General features: G+C 38.9%; 1 long non-coding RNA gene across 3 annotated transcripts in view; it reads right to left on the bottom strand.

The window, feature by feature from the left end:
- Window positions 1–6,658: 6,658 nt before the first annotated feature.
- The window catches only part of LOC131512050 (uncharacterized), a 349,282-nt gene continuing 338,208 nt past the window's right edge, over window positions 6,659–17,732 (bottom strand). For all 3 annotated transcript variants that reach the window (XR_009261890.1, XR_009261892.1, XR_009261891.1), the window contains 2 exons: window positions 7,222–7,317; window positions 6,659–6,846 (listed from right to left, as the gene is read on the bottom strand). This is a non-coding gene — a long non-coding RNA (uncharacterized LOC131512050). The remainder of the gene's footprint in view (window positions 6,847–7,221; window positions 7,318–17,732) is intronic.

Genomic DNA, 17,732 nt, shown 5'->3' with positions numbered 1-17,732 from the left:
AAACTATTAACCTGTTTGCATGTATATCCTAAATGGGAATATCAATCATACTTAAAAAGCACATTTTTCTTATATTTTTTCATTTTTAATTTATTTAAACACCACATTTTAAAACAATGCATATTTTCAATCTTAGATCATTTGACTATAACAGGAATTCTAAATAGGAAATCACCAAGTATTCATACAAAAACCACTTATAGCCTCTACTAAATTAGGCTCAGGGTTGGGGAAGTTCAGTAATAACCAACTATAAGCAGTTCATTTGATTCACTGAAGGCAACCATGAATAGTTATTGTAACTTGCCTGATTAAAAAGTTTCCTGGGCTATGGATGAACAAACTATAGTCAGTGAACTTTCAGATAAGATGACTTAATTAATTTTAGCTTATGTTATTTATAATAAACCTTTTCTTAACATTTACTCTAACTCATCATTAGTTTGCTCATGATTTCCCAATGTTTACCTTCAACTCACATTTATCTTTTGAACTCTAAACAAATTGGGTAAAACAATATTTTGAGATATGATTTAAGGTTTCCTCCTCAACATTTTCTTATAATTTTTGCTCTGCCACCAATTCAGTCATAGTAATTCATTACCTCAGGGGAGGGATGATGCAATAGAAAGCAGAAGTAAATTTTGGGGCTTTTCGATTTCAACAGCCTATCCCTCAAGAGAATATGGGGAAGAATTCAGAACATAAAAATGGATTTGGAAGGATATATGATAGTCAAAGGGCACAGGTTTTCCATTCTGGAGACGATTCAGTGTCTCTTGGCTGGGAAAGAAAATGAATCAGAGAAGCAAAGAAAGCTGAGATACTGATGCATCCCTGAGAAGGTTTTTTGTGTCTGCCTCTCTCTCATTCACCTCGCCACATTCAAGCCAGGACCAGGTCCCAAGGCAGTGGCTGGAATCCTAGTGTAGACAGAAGTTGTTTTTCCCCAGACCCTCTCCAGACTTACAGTACTACACATCAAGACTTACTAAAAAGCAACATTAATTAAAACAATGAAATTTTAGGGTGCCTGGGTAGCTCAGTGTATTGAACATCTGACTCTTGGTGTCAGCTCAGGTCATGATCTCATGGATCATGGGTGCAAGCCCAAGGTGGGCTCCACACCGACAGCATGGAGGATGCTTGGGATTCTCTCTCTTTCCCTCCTCTCTGCCCTTCACCTGCTCAAGCTTGCTCTCTCTCTCTCTCTCTCTCTCTCTGTCTCTGCAATTAAACTACTGGCTCAATTAAAATATCAATATTGGGAAAATTGGGATTTTGCTCCTACCTCAAACCAAAATATCAAGTCCAGGTGGATTATTTATCTAGATGTGAAAGTTAAAACAATAAAAGTTTTAAAATGTTTATTTATTTTTGAGAGAGATAGAGACAGAGAGACAGAGACAGAAGGAGGGAGAGAGAGAGGGAGACAGAGAATCCCGAGCAGGCCCCGCACCATCAGCGCAAAGCCGGACCTGGGGCTTTAACTCATGAATGGTGAGAACATGCCCTGAGCTGAAATCAAGAGGTGCTTAATCGACTGAGCCACCCAAGTGCCCCAAAACAATAAAGCTTTTAGAAGATAATATAGGAGAATATCTACACAACCTTAAACTTAGAACAAAGAAAGACTTCTTAAACAACGTATAAAAAGCACAAAACCTAAAGTAAAATGGTACAGTCCTGATCCTCAAATGGCTTTGGCACAGTCTACAAAGATGCTTTAGCTTCCTTTCAGGTTTTTCCAATTCACGTGGCACACAAATAGCAATCACGGTGGCTAACACATCTCCCAGAAACAACACTACGGCAGTTATTGATACAGATTCTTCAAAGATCTCCTTATCTCATCATTTGCTATAGCAAAGGCTGATTTTGTAGGTTCAAGGACAAAGGTAATTATTTCAAATCTTTAAGGGAAAAATTTTAAAGCCGTATCAAAGGAGAATTGGGGAAAGGGAAGGCTAATTTTCTGAGATCCAGGAATCCTGTGTTCCATGCTGCCTCTTCTGCTAGCTTAGAAAATATCAGTGTTTCTGGGCTTCATATTCATCCCCAAATGGAGAATGATAATGTCAATTTGTGATCGACTATTCAAAGGATGTGATAAACATAAATGCAGTATTAAAGCTTTGTGAATTCTTCACAGAAAATAAACGCAATGTAAAGCCAGCAATGCCATGATTAAAACATGCTTTATCTTCTCTATATTTCTAGACATAACGGTTATTTACATAATCCTTCCAGTACCTAGAAGAGCTTATGCCCACATTATTTCACTTAAATCGATTGCTCTATAGAACCCACAGATACCTGTACTTGGATTTCTTGAGTAATAACCACTGCAGCTAATTATAACTTTTTGAGAAAGAAATTTTTAAAAAGAGTGTCTTCCTCAAATGGGCTACATTTAAAATTCAGTGAATGAAATTTGACAAAAATCCATTAAATTAAGTCAGGGTTATCCAATATTGTATTAGAAAACCTCATCAGTATAATAAAGTAAGAAAAAGAAATAAAGATGTTTGGAATTTCAGATGGTAGGATTGTATCTATAGAAAATCCAAACAAATGTATAACTAAATTATTAAAGCTGATAAGTGAGTTTTACAAGGTTAGTGGATATAAAGTCAATATTGGCAAAAATTAATTGTAATGTTAATACCAGCAGGAAAACATTTAGTTAAATTTGAAATGCAATGCTTTCACAAGAGCATAAAAGCATGAATATGTAGGAATAAATCTCACAAATGATGTTTAAGACCTCTATCCGAAAACCATAATTATCGCTGAAATGAATTAACAAAGGCCAAAGTAAATAAGGTAATATATATCTGAAGAAAATAAATCACTGTCTCAAGAAGATATCTGCACTCCCATGTTCACTGCAGCATTATTAACAATAACCAAGACATGGATACAACCTGAGTCCACTGAGAAATAAGAGGATAAAGAAGTTGTGACACACACTCAAACTCTAAGATGAATCAGTTCTGGGCATACAGCTGGTGACTATAGTTGAAAATACTGTGTTGTATATTTGAAAGTTGCTAACAAAGCAGGTCTTAAAAGCTCTTACCACACGCGCACGCGTACACACACATATGTAACTGTGGGGTGATGGGTGTGTTAGCTAACCTTAGTTTGGTAACGATTTTGCAATGTATATGTGTATCAAAATGTCACCATGTACACTTTAAATGTAATGTTATAAGTTAAATTATATCTGAATAAACCCGGGCGGGGGGGGGGGGGGGCGGGCGGAATTCTGTCCCTTAAAGATTTGAAATAGTTACTTCTGTCCCTGAAACTTCAAAGTCAACCTTCACTACAGGGACTAATTAGATCCAGAGGTTTTCAAAGAATCTGTATCACAGCAGCTACAGTGTTGCTTACTATAAGATGTCTTTACCCACAGTGATTGCTACATGCGTGCCCAGTGCAATGGAAAAGTCTGAGAAACAGCTAAAAGCCAAGGCCATTTGAGGATTTGTGGTTGTATCATTAGTTGCTAGACATGTTTGAATCTCTATCACACTCACAGTTAGCTTTAAGCATTTCCTTCAGAAAGTTCTTCTCCGTCGCTCACTGATTCCAAGCACATTTGGCTGCTGCCTGTGTAATGAATGCTATTGTTTCTTAATTTTTTCTGCTTGTTTGGTGAAACTGCTTCAAGGTTGCTGTAAAACGTTTTCTGACACTCCATTTCTGCTCTTGGCACATGACACACAGAGTCCTGTCGTAAAATTGTAAAATATTTGGTATCTGTAAGTTTTGAGGAAGCTCATGGCAGGAATTATATTGACAGCTTCAAATGTGAATTTCGAGCCCAATTCTAATGATAAATTTGACATTTTGCTGTTTTTTAAAAACTTCCTTTCTTTTGGTTTTATATTTTCATTTGCCCTCTTTTTTTTTTTTTAACTCAAAGCAAATTAGTGCTGTGGTGATGTCTTCCCAGGAAGGAGACTCCCCACAGAATGCATACTGCAGCTACATCAAGCACGGCATATGAAACCACAGAAACTAGGGATACCGTTAATCTGGGTGGGAGGTCTGGCTCTAAAAAGCCAAAGAAGTCTTCTACTCTCACTTATGGTTTTATGTATCAGCATGAACCAAGAGCCAAGGTGACTTGGGTTTCTATTTTCAGTGTATAATTTGGTTCCTTGAGATGATATTGAACTACTTATATAACAAACATACAGACATCGAATCAATACAACTTTGCTATAGCTGTTGTTGCTGTGTTACTATGTTGAAAAAAAAAGTTGTATGTTGGAATCTTCTTTTTTTTTAAGTTTATTTATTTATTTTGAGAGAGACAGAGAGAGAGAGAATGGGCAGCAGAGGGGCAAAGAGAGGGAGAGAGAGAAATCCAAGCAGGCTCCGTGCTGTCAGCGCAGAGCCCGAGGTGGGGCTCAATCACAGGAACCAAAACATGAGAACATGACCTGAGCCAAAATCAAGAGTTAGACACTTAACTGACTGAGCCACCCAGGCACCCCAGATTGGAATTTTCAAAAATGTAATTCTAGGGCAACAACCAGGTGACAACATCAGGCAATATTTATCAACCTCTTATTTTTATCATTGTGTTATATTGTGATTGTTATCAGTACAAAATGCTTTCCCTCCGGGGTTCACACCTGACAGTGATTTCTAGGGAACCCAACAGGATTGTGTTCCACTGGCCAACTCGCAGGAGAGACCAGAAGACATCTGAAGGAAAGAATTTGAAGTATTAATTTCTAGACTAGGGAGTCTGGCAATTTGGAATACAGTGGAGTGTCTGTCTTGCTAGGGAGGAGCAGGACAGAGGGGGGAAAGGGCAGCCAGTGAAAAGGACTGCCAACCATATAAGAAAAGGTACCTTTTAAGAAATTTACCTCCTTTCCCCACTGAAATCAATTATCTGGGTGTTGATGTGAGAGACACAAAGAAGGGTCCTTTACTCACTTATGGTCCCTGAGAAGAGAGGACAGCATGGAGCAAAGCAGAACAGCAGAACATGGACGAGCCTTAGAGGTCAGGGGTGGGGGATGCAAGACCAACTGAGTCTTGGGCAGAGCACTGCAGCTCCTGGGCACTACCTCAGCAGTTAGGGCAGAAAAGGGAAGAGATCTGCTCCCTTATGCATGTGAAGTGTCTGGTGCGTGGTAAAGAAAGTCGACCCAGAAAATTACTGTTTGTTGCTGTTCTTCTGTTCCTATTTTCAGTCCCAGGCCAATACGACCTGCGAAATGCAGATTACATAAAAATTGAAATACTCTCTTGAGAAAAAGAAAGGCACACCCTTCAACTTTCCCTTGGCCCATATTCCTTCCTAATTTTCCATCTTCTTAGATAATGTTTCTTATACCTGAAACATCTCTCTACTTCTCTGCTGACCCCACCCCATTTAATCGTATCAGTCATGGTGTAGAAGCCATGTTAAACTGAATTCTAATTCACATCCTACATCATAGTGTGGATGGTTTGAATTTATTCTTTCATCTGCTTCCCTTATTTGTGTTTCTTTTCCTGGTCAATTTTATCCGTCTGTCAGGTCACCTAAATGTAAGGCCTTTGGAGCCACCCCAACTCCTCTTTCAGCCTCACTCTCATTCTGCACATTGCACATTTCCTCTGCTCTCTCACTGGGCTGTACTCCACTCTCAGGCCCTCACAGCCAGCCCTAAACTGCTAACACAGCTTCCTACCTGCAGCCACTATCCCCTCTTCTGTCCTTTGGAAGCTACCAGAATTATGTCTGCAGAATTCAAATCAGATTATGTCATTTCTTTATTTTTTTTTTAAAGTTTATTTACTTTGAGAGAGAGAGAGAGAGAGAGAGAGAGAGAGAGAGAGAGAAAACATGAGCAGGGGAGGGGCAGAAAGAGAGGGAGAGACAGAGACTCCCAAGCATGCTCCGTGCTGTCAGCGCAAAGCCCCACACAGGGCTTGAATCCACAAACCATGAAATCATGACCTGATCCAAAATCAAGAGTCAGACGCTTAACTGACCGAGCCACCCAGGCGCCCCAAATTATGTCATTTCTTTAACTTAAAATTGCGCGTGCTTCTACAAAGAACACACTAGATGTTTTTTAAACTGGGAGTGGGGGGATAAAGAGATGCATGATGGCTTTCAAGGAGGTCTAAGAACCCTCTGATACTGCACTCAAGGACTTGTTTTATGAGCATGACGTATGCTTGTCACTAAGTGTCAGCAGATTTCAATAGACCCTCAAAAGTGTCTGTGCTGTGACACGGCCTGTGCTCGCCACCAAGTCAACCAAAGCAGTGCAGTGCAATGCAAGGGGAAGGAGCACACAGTGCTGAGGGTACAATTGAGTTCCAGAGTCAGACAGTCCTGGGTTCAGTCACCTTGCTGGCTGATCTGGCACATGGGGTAATATCCCTCTTCTCATAGGACTGTTTTAGATATTAACTTTAATAACAATGTAAGGTAACTGGGAAATAATAGACACTCAGCAAATTGTTGCTTCTTCACCGTAAATCTTCGGACGTCCAAAGACAAAATATTTGTAAGAACACTACTTTCAACCTCCCTAGCAATAAATCCCTCCTTTATCAGTTGGTGATTTTTGCTTCAAGTCATAAAAGTCCATATCAAATTGGCTACATCATTTAAGGGAATATATTACCTCATGTGGCTCAAAAAGGCTCAGAGAGAGAGAGTATGCTTCAGGTGCACTTTGTACGAGACTCCACCTCCAGTGTTCTCTTCTACTTGGCTCTGTTCTTCCCTGTGCATCAGATTCTTCTTCGGGCCAGTTTTCCTCGTGGTGACAAAGTGACTACAGCAACTCCAGCCCTCACAACTGCACTTCACACCATCTAGAACAATTAACAGTATTTGCATCCGGGAATTCCCAGCCAAAGTCCGAGATTCCTTCTACTCGGACTGAGATGCCCTCACTGGCCCACCCCTGAGTCCACCTCTACCCCTGAGGTTACATCTTTTGCCATAAGCATCTCTCGAGCCAGCTGAATCCACAAAGGGAATTCAGGGCCATTGTGAAGAACAATATTTACAAAATTTAACAATCCATATGACGCAAACAACTAATCTGAACACATACCAGCCCATTCAGAACAGATGTCAGTTGGAAAACAACTGGTATTTCTGGACTGGTGCTGAGAACTGAGTCTCAACTCTGCCTTGGGGGAGGAAAAAGATGTTGGCACCTCTCGGGGATCCACTGTGCATACCTACTAAAGAATGAGCTAATCTTCATCATTCTTCACATCGTGCTTTGCAGCTAGAAAATCAGGATTCAGCTTGTGCTACCTGCTAATGGGCTTCGCCTAGAAAACAAGGTAGGAAGAGAGAAAAAAGGCAGTTATGACATCTCCTATTCTCTATAAAGAAATAAATCCACTGGAGAGGAAAAAAACCCCTCTTAACTCTAAAAATGTTTCTAAAAAGTTCTACTTTAACACTTTCGGTTGGTAATTTATACCACTCTCATACACAGAAACACTTAGAAATGCATTACTTCCTTTTAATCATTTCAAGTCATTTTCAAAAGTTTAGCAATCCCGAATCAATTTTTAGTCTATGATAGGAAGACCAATTAACACTGTTTGCTATTATTTAGTTTCATTTCATATGAAATTATTCACAAGTCATTTCTCGATTCCAACCCAGGAATTCAAACTGTGAACACAGAACAGAGCCTCACATTATGGAGAAACATAACTGGGCAACTTTGCTTCTCCTTTGCCTCTAAGTTCTGCTTTTCTCAGCTATGGATCTGGAAACTTTCCAGATACCAACAGGGCGGGGGAGTTGTAACACCGGCTTGGCATGTGAACCACACCACAGATTCTTCAGCAAAACGTCAGAGTAATAATGTGAATGTGCTGGAATGTGGGGGGGAGAGTGGCAGCTGGTCTTTAATCTTAGGTAGTATTTTCTTTTGAAAAATCAAATTAAAAAGAGAATGTGTGTCCAGATTAGCTGGTTTGAAAACCCTTGGTTTATCTGAAAGTAGGAAGTAGCTTTAATATGTCTCAGAGGCAAGGACAAATCTGTTACTATTCTGTTTGTTGTAGTCAAAGGATGCAGTTACCGTGGAGGACTTCCACAAGAATAACTTATTTTAGAACTTCACATGAAATATATGAGGAACACATGTCATGGTCCCATTTCACTCATTCATTTATTTGCTCATTCATTCCATTCAAGAAATGGCTGCTGAACCAAGAACACTTGGTTGTCAGGCAATGTTCTAACTCCTTCGAGGACAGAATACAACCAAATAGGCTAAGTCCTTGCTCTCTTGGAGCCTGTATCCCAGCGCAAGGTGGACGAAAGAACAAATAAATTTTAAAATAGCAAACAAATAAGCACAAAATATATAGAATGGTGATAAATGATATGAAAAAGATCAATAGAGTTACTGAATGGAGAGAGGGGTCAGTGGTGAGGTGATACGTGTAGGAGGTCAGGGAAGACCTTGCCTTTGGGTAGAGAATCCTGAATGAGTAGGAGAACAAGCCTGCAATATCTGGGCTAGAGTGTTCCAGGCCACAAGAACAGACAGCATGCACAAACCACACAGAGAAGCCTCTCAACACCCCTGTGACATAGGTAGGGCAGGTAATTGAGCCTTGGAGACCCGAGGAAACTGGGATTCAGAGCACTACATAGCAGACCCAGGAATGGAGCTCATCAGTTCAAACTCCCAATCTTTTGTTCTAGAAAGATCAAGTGCTACTTAAGTGCTTTCCGAGCTTTTCAGAGTCGCTTTTTAATTGAGACACTTCCCTCGAATAAAAATTTAAGTGGAATCTTAATTTGTGAAATGGATAAAAATGTAACCCCTAGGGAAGAAGTGAGCAGGAAGTGTTTACTCATGCCTCATGCCCAGCCCTGGCCCCAGCCCGGGAGGCTTTTCCTCTGAGGATCCTGGGCATCTCCTGCAGGCTCCTTGCACCTCCCTCGGTGCTCCTGACACAACCCTCCGTGCCTGGGGGAAAGAATGCGTGAGAGTGGCTAGTGAAGGATACAGAAGGAAAAACAAATAAACAAGGCATATTACGCCAAGACCAATCGTCTCCATCTGCTTGCAGACCTGCAGAAAATGGCCTTTTATTTTTTTCAAGATCCAATACAAAGTTTCCTCAGTTTTGCAGGGAGGCAGCATTCGATATCTATTTCTCCACCACAAATTACTCCCAAACTTAGTGATTTAATACATCAAATAGTTATTATGTCTCAGTTTCTGTGGGTCAGGAATCTGGGCACAGTTTATCTGGATCCTCTGACTAACACCTTCCATGAAGCTAGGATTAATGTGTTGTCATGTCATTTGGGCAGCAGGGATCTCAGGGCTCTGCTGGAGGAGGATCCGCTTCCAGACTCATTCGTGTGCTTGTGCTAAGGTTGAATTTTGTGCAGGTTGTTGGACTGAGGGCCTCAGTGTCTTGCTAGCTATTGGCTGGGAGCCCTTAGTATCTCGTCACCTGGGTCAATGCACAGGATAGCTCACTCCATACGGCAAGCAGCTGGTTTCGCTCAGAGCAAGAGAGCAGACAGAGAGAGAGTAGACAAAAGGAAGTCAGAGTGTTTGTGTAGCCTCACTTCCAAGGGGACATCCCACCACTTCTGCTTATTTTACTCATTAAAAGGGGATCACTGGGCCCAGGCCTCACTCAAGAAGAAAGATTACACAAAGGCGTGAATTCCAGGAGGCAGGGATCTTTGGGGGACATTTTTGAGGCTCCCTACTACAAGAAGGAAAACATAAATTCACATAATCATTAAATGGTTAATAAATGCAATAAACTTTTAGTCTTTTTATAGATTATTTTACCTTGCTTTACAACAACCTAAAATATGTATGTTGGTGTTTCTTTAATCAGTTGTTTTTAATATGGTATCCTTGTTCTGTATGCCTTTTTTTTTTTTTACTCTATGCTAGGAAATAAAACTTCTTTTTGAAAAGACCCTATTCAGAAATTTCTTGCTTACATGATTAGTTATAATTCCACTTCAGCACAGATAGCAACCTTCATTATAGATATTATTAAAATTCTTGACATCTTTTCTAGAAGTACAAAGAAAACCTCAGTAAGTGCCCTCAAAAGTACTCACAAGCAAGTTTTGTGGGGGAGCTAAAAAATATCCTGGACTATTTCTGTGTTTAATTATCTATGTCATCAATTAGTCTTTCTAAAGTTACCTATAGAATGATGAAGTTGAGTGTATTGAAGAAGTTTGTCCACCTGTCTGCATTCTTCAACAAACTGTAAAGCATCTTTTTTTAAATTTTTCTTAATGTTTATTTATTTTGAGGGAGAGGCAGAGTGTGAGCAGGGGAGGGGTGGAGAGAGAGAGGGGACACAGAATCTGAAGCAGGCTATAAGCTCTGAGCTGTCAGCACAGAGCCTGATGCAGGGCTCAAACTCACGAACCACAAGATCGTGACCTGAGCCGAAGTCGGATGCTTAACCAACTGAGCCACCCAGGCGCTCCACCAAACTGTAAGCTTCTGGAGGGACCACTCTTTATAAACACAGTGCCTGGCACACACAAGTGCTCTGTAAACATATGCTGAATGAGTGACCAGCAGTGACTTCACAGGGAACCACAAGAAAACTCTGCCAAAATAGCCATATCTAACTAATTAAAATAATTAACAGTCTTTATGTGATAACATTCTTCAGGGAAGAATTCAAGAATTTACATAGCAGAGAACAGTTCTAAAGGATCCTAGACATCAGATATCAGCTCCTCCAGTTGGTCCAAAAATATAGGTGAAGAGCTCAGTCAATATAGTCCAGAAGTTACTCTAATGAGTGACATGTATTCTGTGACTCGGCACTTAAAATAGATTGTGAAGACACCAAGAAGGCAGAGTAGAGAGCCTTCCGTCCAACTGCAGCAGAAGCATTTTTAAACAATTTTGCGTACTTTATTTACTATTCATGTTATGGGGATTGAGTGGGATTGGGTGGAGATCCAAGATTAGGTTCCATCTAGATGGCAGTGCTCTTAAAATGTGAGAGGTGGTCAAGGAAGAGGAAATCAAGGGTGGGGAGGTTTAAGGAACTAAAAGAGATGCTGGAGCCAGTGTATCAGTCCAATCAGCAGCAAATTTTCTGGTTCTTTCCTCCTCTCTTTCCTGGTTCATTAGAGAGGGTTGGGTAAGGGAACCATACCTGGTTTTCAGCCTCCCAAGTCTCCGATCCTATTTATTATCCTGAGATGCCACTAGCTTCTCTCCGGTTCTTGCTAGGTATTCCCTCTGCCTTTACTTTACATTAAACAAATTGTGAGGAGGTGGATTTTTGAACTAGCAGAGATGACCATCAATGGCTAAGCTTGGCTTTGCCCTCCAACCACCACTGGCCTCCTTGCTCCTGCTGTGACCCACCTGCCACACACAGGATTTACCCTGAGGCACACCAGTAGTTAAGTTAGGGCTACAAGATTTTTTCTTTTGTTTTGTTTTGCTTTGTTTTTGCTTTTGTTTTTTAGCAGCGATTTTTTACAAAAATAATTTTGAAGCAATCAAATGCAATACACTGCAATGACCTCTGTTTCACAAAGCTTTATCTAACAAACCCCCAGCTGATTTAAATGACCCTCTTCTTTATGCCTTTCCTGCCCTGCCCTGTATCTCTATCCCAGTACTCACCATATTGTACTGTCATCCCTGATTTACTTGTTCTTCTCCCGACTAGGCTGGGACCTTTAGGATCATGGCATATTAGACATGCTGGATGCCACAAGCTCTTAATATTATTTGACTAAAATAGTAAAATAAGAGAGTGAAAGAAATGAGGATTTAATTAGAGGCATCTTTCTTTTTCATTCTAAATCTGTCTATCAACTAAGCTGACTGGGAAAGAGGTGGATGAGAACTTCTGGATGGTCTCTTACTTTAACAAAGTGTTAAGAAGCAACTTCTTCCAACCCCAGCACCACTACCACCAGGCAGGTTTTGTAGGAAGGTTCAAACCCATCACTTTGGAAGCTGTGTGCATTTTGATGAACTGTTATTTGGGCTGAGATTGAATGCAAACTGACCTCCCTGAGCCAACGTAACTGTCACTGTTTATTATCTTATAGAGGGAATTGCATAGTATTTACATTATATAGTATTTACAGTATTACATTCATAGCACTTACGAAGACTTTGGTGCAAGGCATGGTTTCTCCACTTGGAGTCATGTAATCTTGGTCAGACTATTTAACTGCCTGAGTTTCTCCATTTGTGCAATGGAGGTAACAATAACAATAAGAAGAAATAATATCAACAAACACAGCAACACTTGCTTCTCCCTTGTGATGCAGTTGTGAGGACCAAGGTGATGATGATTGTGCAACTACTTCCTAAACTATAAAGTACAATTTCTGCCAAGAGCCTCTCTGAGAAGCAAACGTAGAAAGCAAGAATTGACTGATCAGAGTGAGTCTGAGATGTTAACACTCTGTTTGAGGAGAAGGATTTTCCAAAATCATAATGCCTTTATGAGTCAGCACAGGGCTCAACTTCAAACTCTCCTTTCACATATGAATATGCTTTAACTTTATTTCATATTTCATGATGTTGGTGAGGAACAAATTCTGAGTAAACACACCAAGCGCACTCTTATCTCTGGGGCCATTAATGAGTTTTAGCTTCTGGGTGTCTCTTAAGATCTTACAAAGACTGAAAGCTCTTGAGTAGAGAAGAATGATTTTAAACAAATAACCCAAAATTACTGCCAACATTCCTAGGTAGAACACTGCATATTTCTACATCAGTAGATGTTATCTGCTTTAGCATGCTATATGCTAGACTTTCACGGCAAAACTTCACAGCTCAGTGTAGGCACATTCTACTGGACCACGAAGACCTACTCTAGCTGGGGTACACCCCATCCCCATGAGGCCAGCTGTTTCTCAGAAAGGAACCAGAAATCCTGCACCTTCTTAAGATCTTTTTTTTTTCTATTGTTTTTCCGTAGACTCATTGCAAACAGCTCCTCTGGAAAGAAAAAGTAGAGTGAGATTTCCAGAAGGGAAACTTGTAGCTTAAGAGAGGGGATTTATGCTGCAAGAAGTATGTCTTGAACATACATAGGCAATTTAAGCACCACCTTTCTTTGACTTCGTCTCTCTGAAATGGGCAAAACAATAAGAAATGAGTTTTACTTACGAACACCCCATTGTTAAAAATCAGAACTTAGGAGAATGGGGGAGGTCGGAAAAATGGGTGAAGGGGGTCAAAAGTTACAAACTTCCAGTTATAACATGAGTAAGTCATGAGGATGTAATATATAGCATTGTGACTATAGTTAATAATACTGTATTGCATTTTTGAAAGTTGCTAAGAAAGTAGATGTTATAAGTGCTCCTCCCAAGAAAAGAATTTGCAACTATGTATGGTGATGGATGGTAACTAGACTTATTGTGATGATCATTTTGCAAAATACACAAATATCTAATCATTATTTTGTACACCTGAAACTAATATAAGGTAATATGTCAATCATTCCTTGGTTATAAAGAAAATGAGAAACTGGTTAACTTTAGCTCATTCTCAAGATATCAGCAGCCACTGACCAGGTTTCCCATTTTTCCAAATCAATCATTATATGTTCTTGTAGTACTATATCTCTCTCCTTCATAATGATTAGCATAGTGGTGATTTTATAGCTCTGTGTGTGACTCCTTTGTTTAAAAGTGCAGGCTCTGGACCCAAATTACATGGGTTAAAATTCTGACTCCGCCACCTACAAGGCTGGGTGAATAAGCACCTTCCTTTCAGCTCTAATCTGCTACTTCTTCATCTGTAGATTGGGGACCATAATGGTCCCTATGTCATAGAGTTGTGAGAATTAAACATACAGAGATAACATATAGAGAGCCCTTATAACAATGCCCTCCACAGAGTAAGTGCTTCATAGATGTTAACAATTTGTTTTGTTGAAGCTCTGACAGCTTCAAGTTTTATGAGAGCAGGCATATCATTGCCTAATATCCATCATAATGTCATATGAAAGAGCCCTTTTAAGTAAACATTTGTTGAATAAATGAATAAACAACCTATTCTGTAAGATTTCATCCAGGTTTACAAGTATTCTGTTTTTGTAGTAACTTCAGAAAATAATGTAGAAAGCAAAATCAATTGTGGTGGAAAGTGATTCATGAACACTTGACATTTGACCTCAATTACTTCTTAGATTAATACAAGGTAAAATTAATAAAACATTAAACACTGTAGACTAAGGATAGTATTTCTAAAAAACTCATACATACTTGTTAAATTTCCTGTTATAGCTAAACAAACCATTTGCTTTTGGGGGAGGAATGAAAACCATTAGAATACATTTAAAATATTGATACATGATAGCTCCAGAATCTAGTGCTAAAAATTTATGAAAACTTTTAAGATCTATGCTCTCCGTAACTTTCAAATATATAACACAGTATTATTAACTACAGTTAAAGCATTAAAAATATATCAGCACATGGTTCAGATTGGCCTTGCCTAAAACTGGCTTTGATGACTTCCCTACAAAGAGTTTTCTAGGATAACTACTGAAAAGACCATATTTATTATCATTGAATAAAAAAATATGAGGTGATTTTTTAAAATCCTTGGTTATAACATCATCTCGAAGAGCAATAACTCAGATGTAAAAGCTGAGAGAAAATACATCAATATACTAAGGCCATTGTATACAATCCAAAATAAGTGATTAAAAAGAAGTGTGCCTTCAAAAAACCTCCCAAAGGATAATATAATTTTTAAAGCTTTTCCTGAAAGCATCTCCTTTACATTTTGCCATTTCTGTCAGCAAAGATTAACTGTATAAGCACCATCTTGCTATACTGGAGGAAAGTAGTAGGCAGTTGGGAGATCTGTCTTTCTTGTGACATAATATTAGGGGCTCTGGGAGCACTTCCTTGAAAATAGTTCCTTTCCTTTCTGATTGACAGTCCTAACATTTCTTTAAGGAGTTAAAGTCTATTTACTCAATGATTAGAATGAAGACTTAAAACGCAAATACTCTCACTGACTTCAAGTTAAAATGAAGAGTTGATGACTGATCTGGGCACTTTCTAAATGGGTTTTGATAGGAGACAAAAGAATGGGGAAGAATTTTAGTGCAATAAATAAATTAAATAAGAAAGGGGAGGTTGTTGACCTCAAAGACAAATGTCAACATAATAATTTTGGCCAACCAAACCTCTGATTAAATCTGAAGTTAAAGCCATAAATGCTCCCTGGAAATAAACTTTTTGTTGGAAAAGATCCTTTTTCCTTGGATTTTCTTAGGGTTTCCTTCTACTCTATTATTTTTAATCTACATTATGGAAAATAAAACACAATATTGTTATGGCTTGTCAAAGAAAGTTCACCTCTTTTGCTTCTACTGTTTTTGGCAGAGGTGACAGAGCCTCAATAACATAAATATTTTCAATGCATTATTGAAAGCAACAGACAGAAATGACAAGTCATAAATGTTTATTTACTCAATTAATGAATAAATGAATGGATGGATGAATAAAAGAATGATGAGGGAGGAAGCAGAGATACAGTTTTTGGAATGGGTGCAGCTTTCTACATGGGCAGTCACAGAAAGAAAGGCACTAATTTGCAGAAAGGAATTGGCACACAAAGACTATATGTAAGCATTTCTTATTTCATAGTTTTTTTTGGACCGGTGGTAGTTTATACTGGCAAAAAGGGTTTCACTTGTGGTGAAACTTTTCCAGTTTATGGTTTAAGTCTAGAAATAATTTTCTATTTAAGCCATTGGACTAAACAGTGGATAATTAAGAGGATGTCAAAGCTTAGGCATACTGCTAAAGCCACATTCTCAAAGGTCACTGATTATTTCCTAATTTACAAGTTCATTCATCTTTTCTTTATTCCTATCCTCCCTGATCTTTCACAAGAATTGACATTCTTGACTACCCCATCATTGAAGACATCTGTAGTCTGCATCACTTCCCTCTCTTGCTCCTACTGATGGCTTCTCTTTCTAGGCTGCCCCCTAATGGTATGTATTGCTTTAGTTTCAGTCTTCTATCCTGCTCTTTTCTATCTTCTCTATTGGAGCTCCCATTTGGCTTCAACTCCATCAATAAATTCCTCTAGATTAAAGCCTGTATTTTGCAGTTTTGATCTGCCTCTTGAACTCTTATCCCACACTTTCAATATTGGGATGAATAGTTCCTCCTGGAGATTGCATTGGTGATTCACAATTAACAATGAAATTCATTATTCTCTGTGAATTGGCTGCTCCATTTCACTTCCTTTGTTTTTTTGAACCCTGCTTCCAGAAGATACACTTTTGAGCAATAGAACAAGCTACACTGGGAGTGACCAGAAAGTGGAAGCTAAACGTTGTGCTTGGGATAGGAGGGAAAAGCCAAAAACAAGTAGAGACAAGAAGTTTGGCCAAACCATATCCTATATCATAATGATACTGAAAGTTCTAGAAGACGGTCTCAGCTTTATAGTTTTGTTTTGTTTAAGTTTTTTAGCTTTGATTTTAAAAGTTTTGAGGTATTTTGGTTCTGAGAAGATGATCACATCCAGGGATAGGCAGTAAGATAAGGATTTTGTCATAAGAACTAAAGTAAAAGATCAGGGTCTAAGTTAAGGCAAGTTACTTAGTTTCCCTGAATGCCATCTTCTTATCATTAAAAAAAAATGGGGCAACAGTTAACTTGAAGTTTTTTTGTAGAGATTAGAAATGATACACATTAAAATGTGATTCTTAGTGTGTTCAATATATACTAGTCATTATTACCTCTATCACTTGATTTTCCCAATTTGAACCTGAGTTGTTTTTAGTTGTTTTCTTTAACCAGCAGCCCTGGGTCGAGTTGAACACTAACACTAAGACTGTTCCACAGTCTTCCTTATACATTTTTACTAACTCCACCTTACGGCAAGTCCTGAAATGCACCAGCAGGAGCCTTCCAGTGGTATCGACATTGAAATATTTTCTTTCAATGGCACAACTCTTATTACATTTCCCTATCCAAATGTATTGTCATGGTTTACCCCTGCTTTCCAGATATGATCTGTAATTATTGACAGATCACAAAGAGCCGTGCACAATGTGGCCACATCCTCATTTTCCAGTATAGCATAATTTGTCAACTCACTGTTTTATGAACTCTACTCATTTCTGTCTCTATGCCTTTCATCACATTTCCCCACTTTCCCCAATACCTTCTCCCTTCCTCTTTAGCTCTCAAATCCTAGATACTTTTTCCATCTTGGCTTAAATCACTCCTTCAAAAACCTTTACCAAATCACTCTAGCTCACCAAACAGTCTCTGCCCCCGAATTTGTAGCACATGCTGTATAAACATTTAGTTGGCCATTAGTTATATACATAAGCCTTGTCAGTTTGTGGCCCATATTGTTAATTAATGCTCCCACATCCTTTGTGTCTTTCATGTCAACTATTTTAAGTCACCAACATTGTTGACTCTAACTTTGATTTAGGGACCAGTGAAGAACATACTCAATAAACTTTGGGGTCAATATTAAACTTTTGCATTTGTTATTCATTCAATATATGTCTATTTTATAACTTAACGTATGAGGCATATTGTTGCTGTGGGATAGAAAATGAATCAGATATAGGCTAAAGATCTCACAGTCCAATGAGCAATATGGACAGGTAAATAACTGATTAAGGTGCAGCAGAAATCCTATAGAAGACACATGCACAAAACCAACAATATCACAGTGATA

This window comes from Neofelis nebulosa, chromosome 5, assembly GCF_028018385.1.
Source record: "Neofelis nebulosa isolate mNeoNeb1 chromosome 5, mNeoNeb1.pri, whole genome shotgun sequence".
Classification (NCBI taxonomy): Eukaryota; Metazoa; Chordata; class Mammalia; order Carnivora; family Felidae; genus Neofelis; species Neofelis nebulosa.
This window is presented reverse-complemented; position numbering and strand designations above follow the sequence as displayed.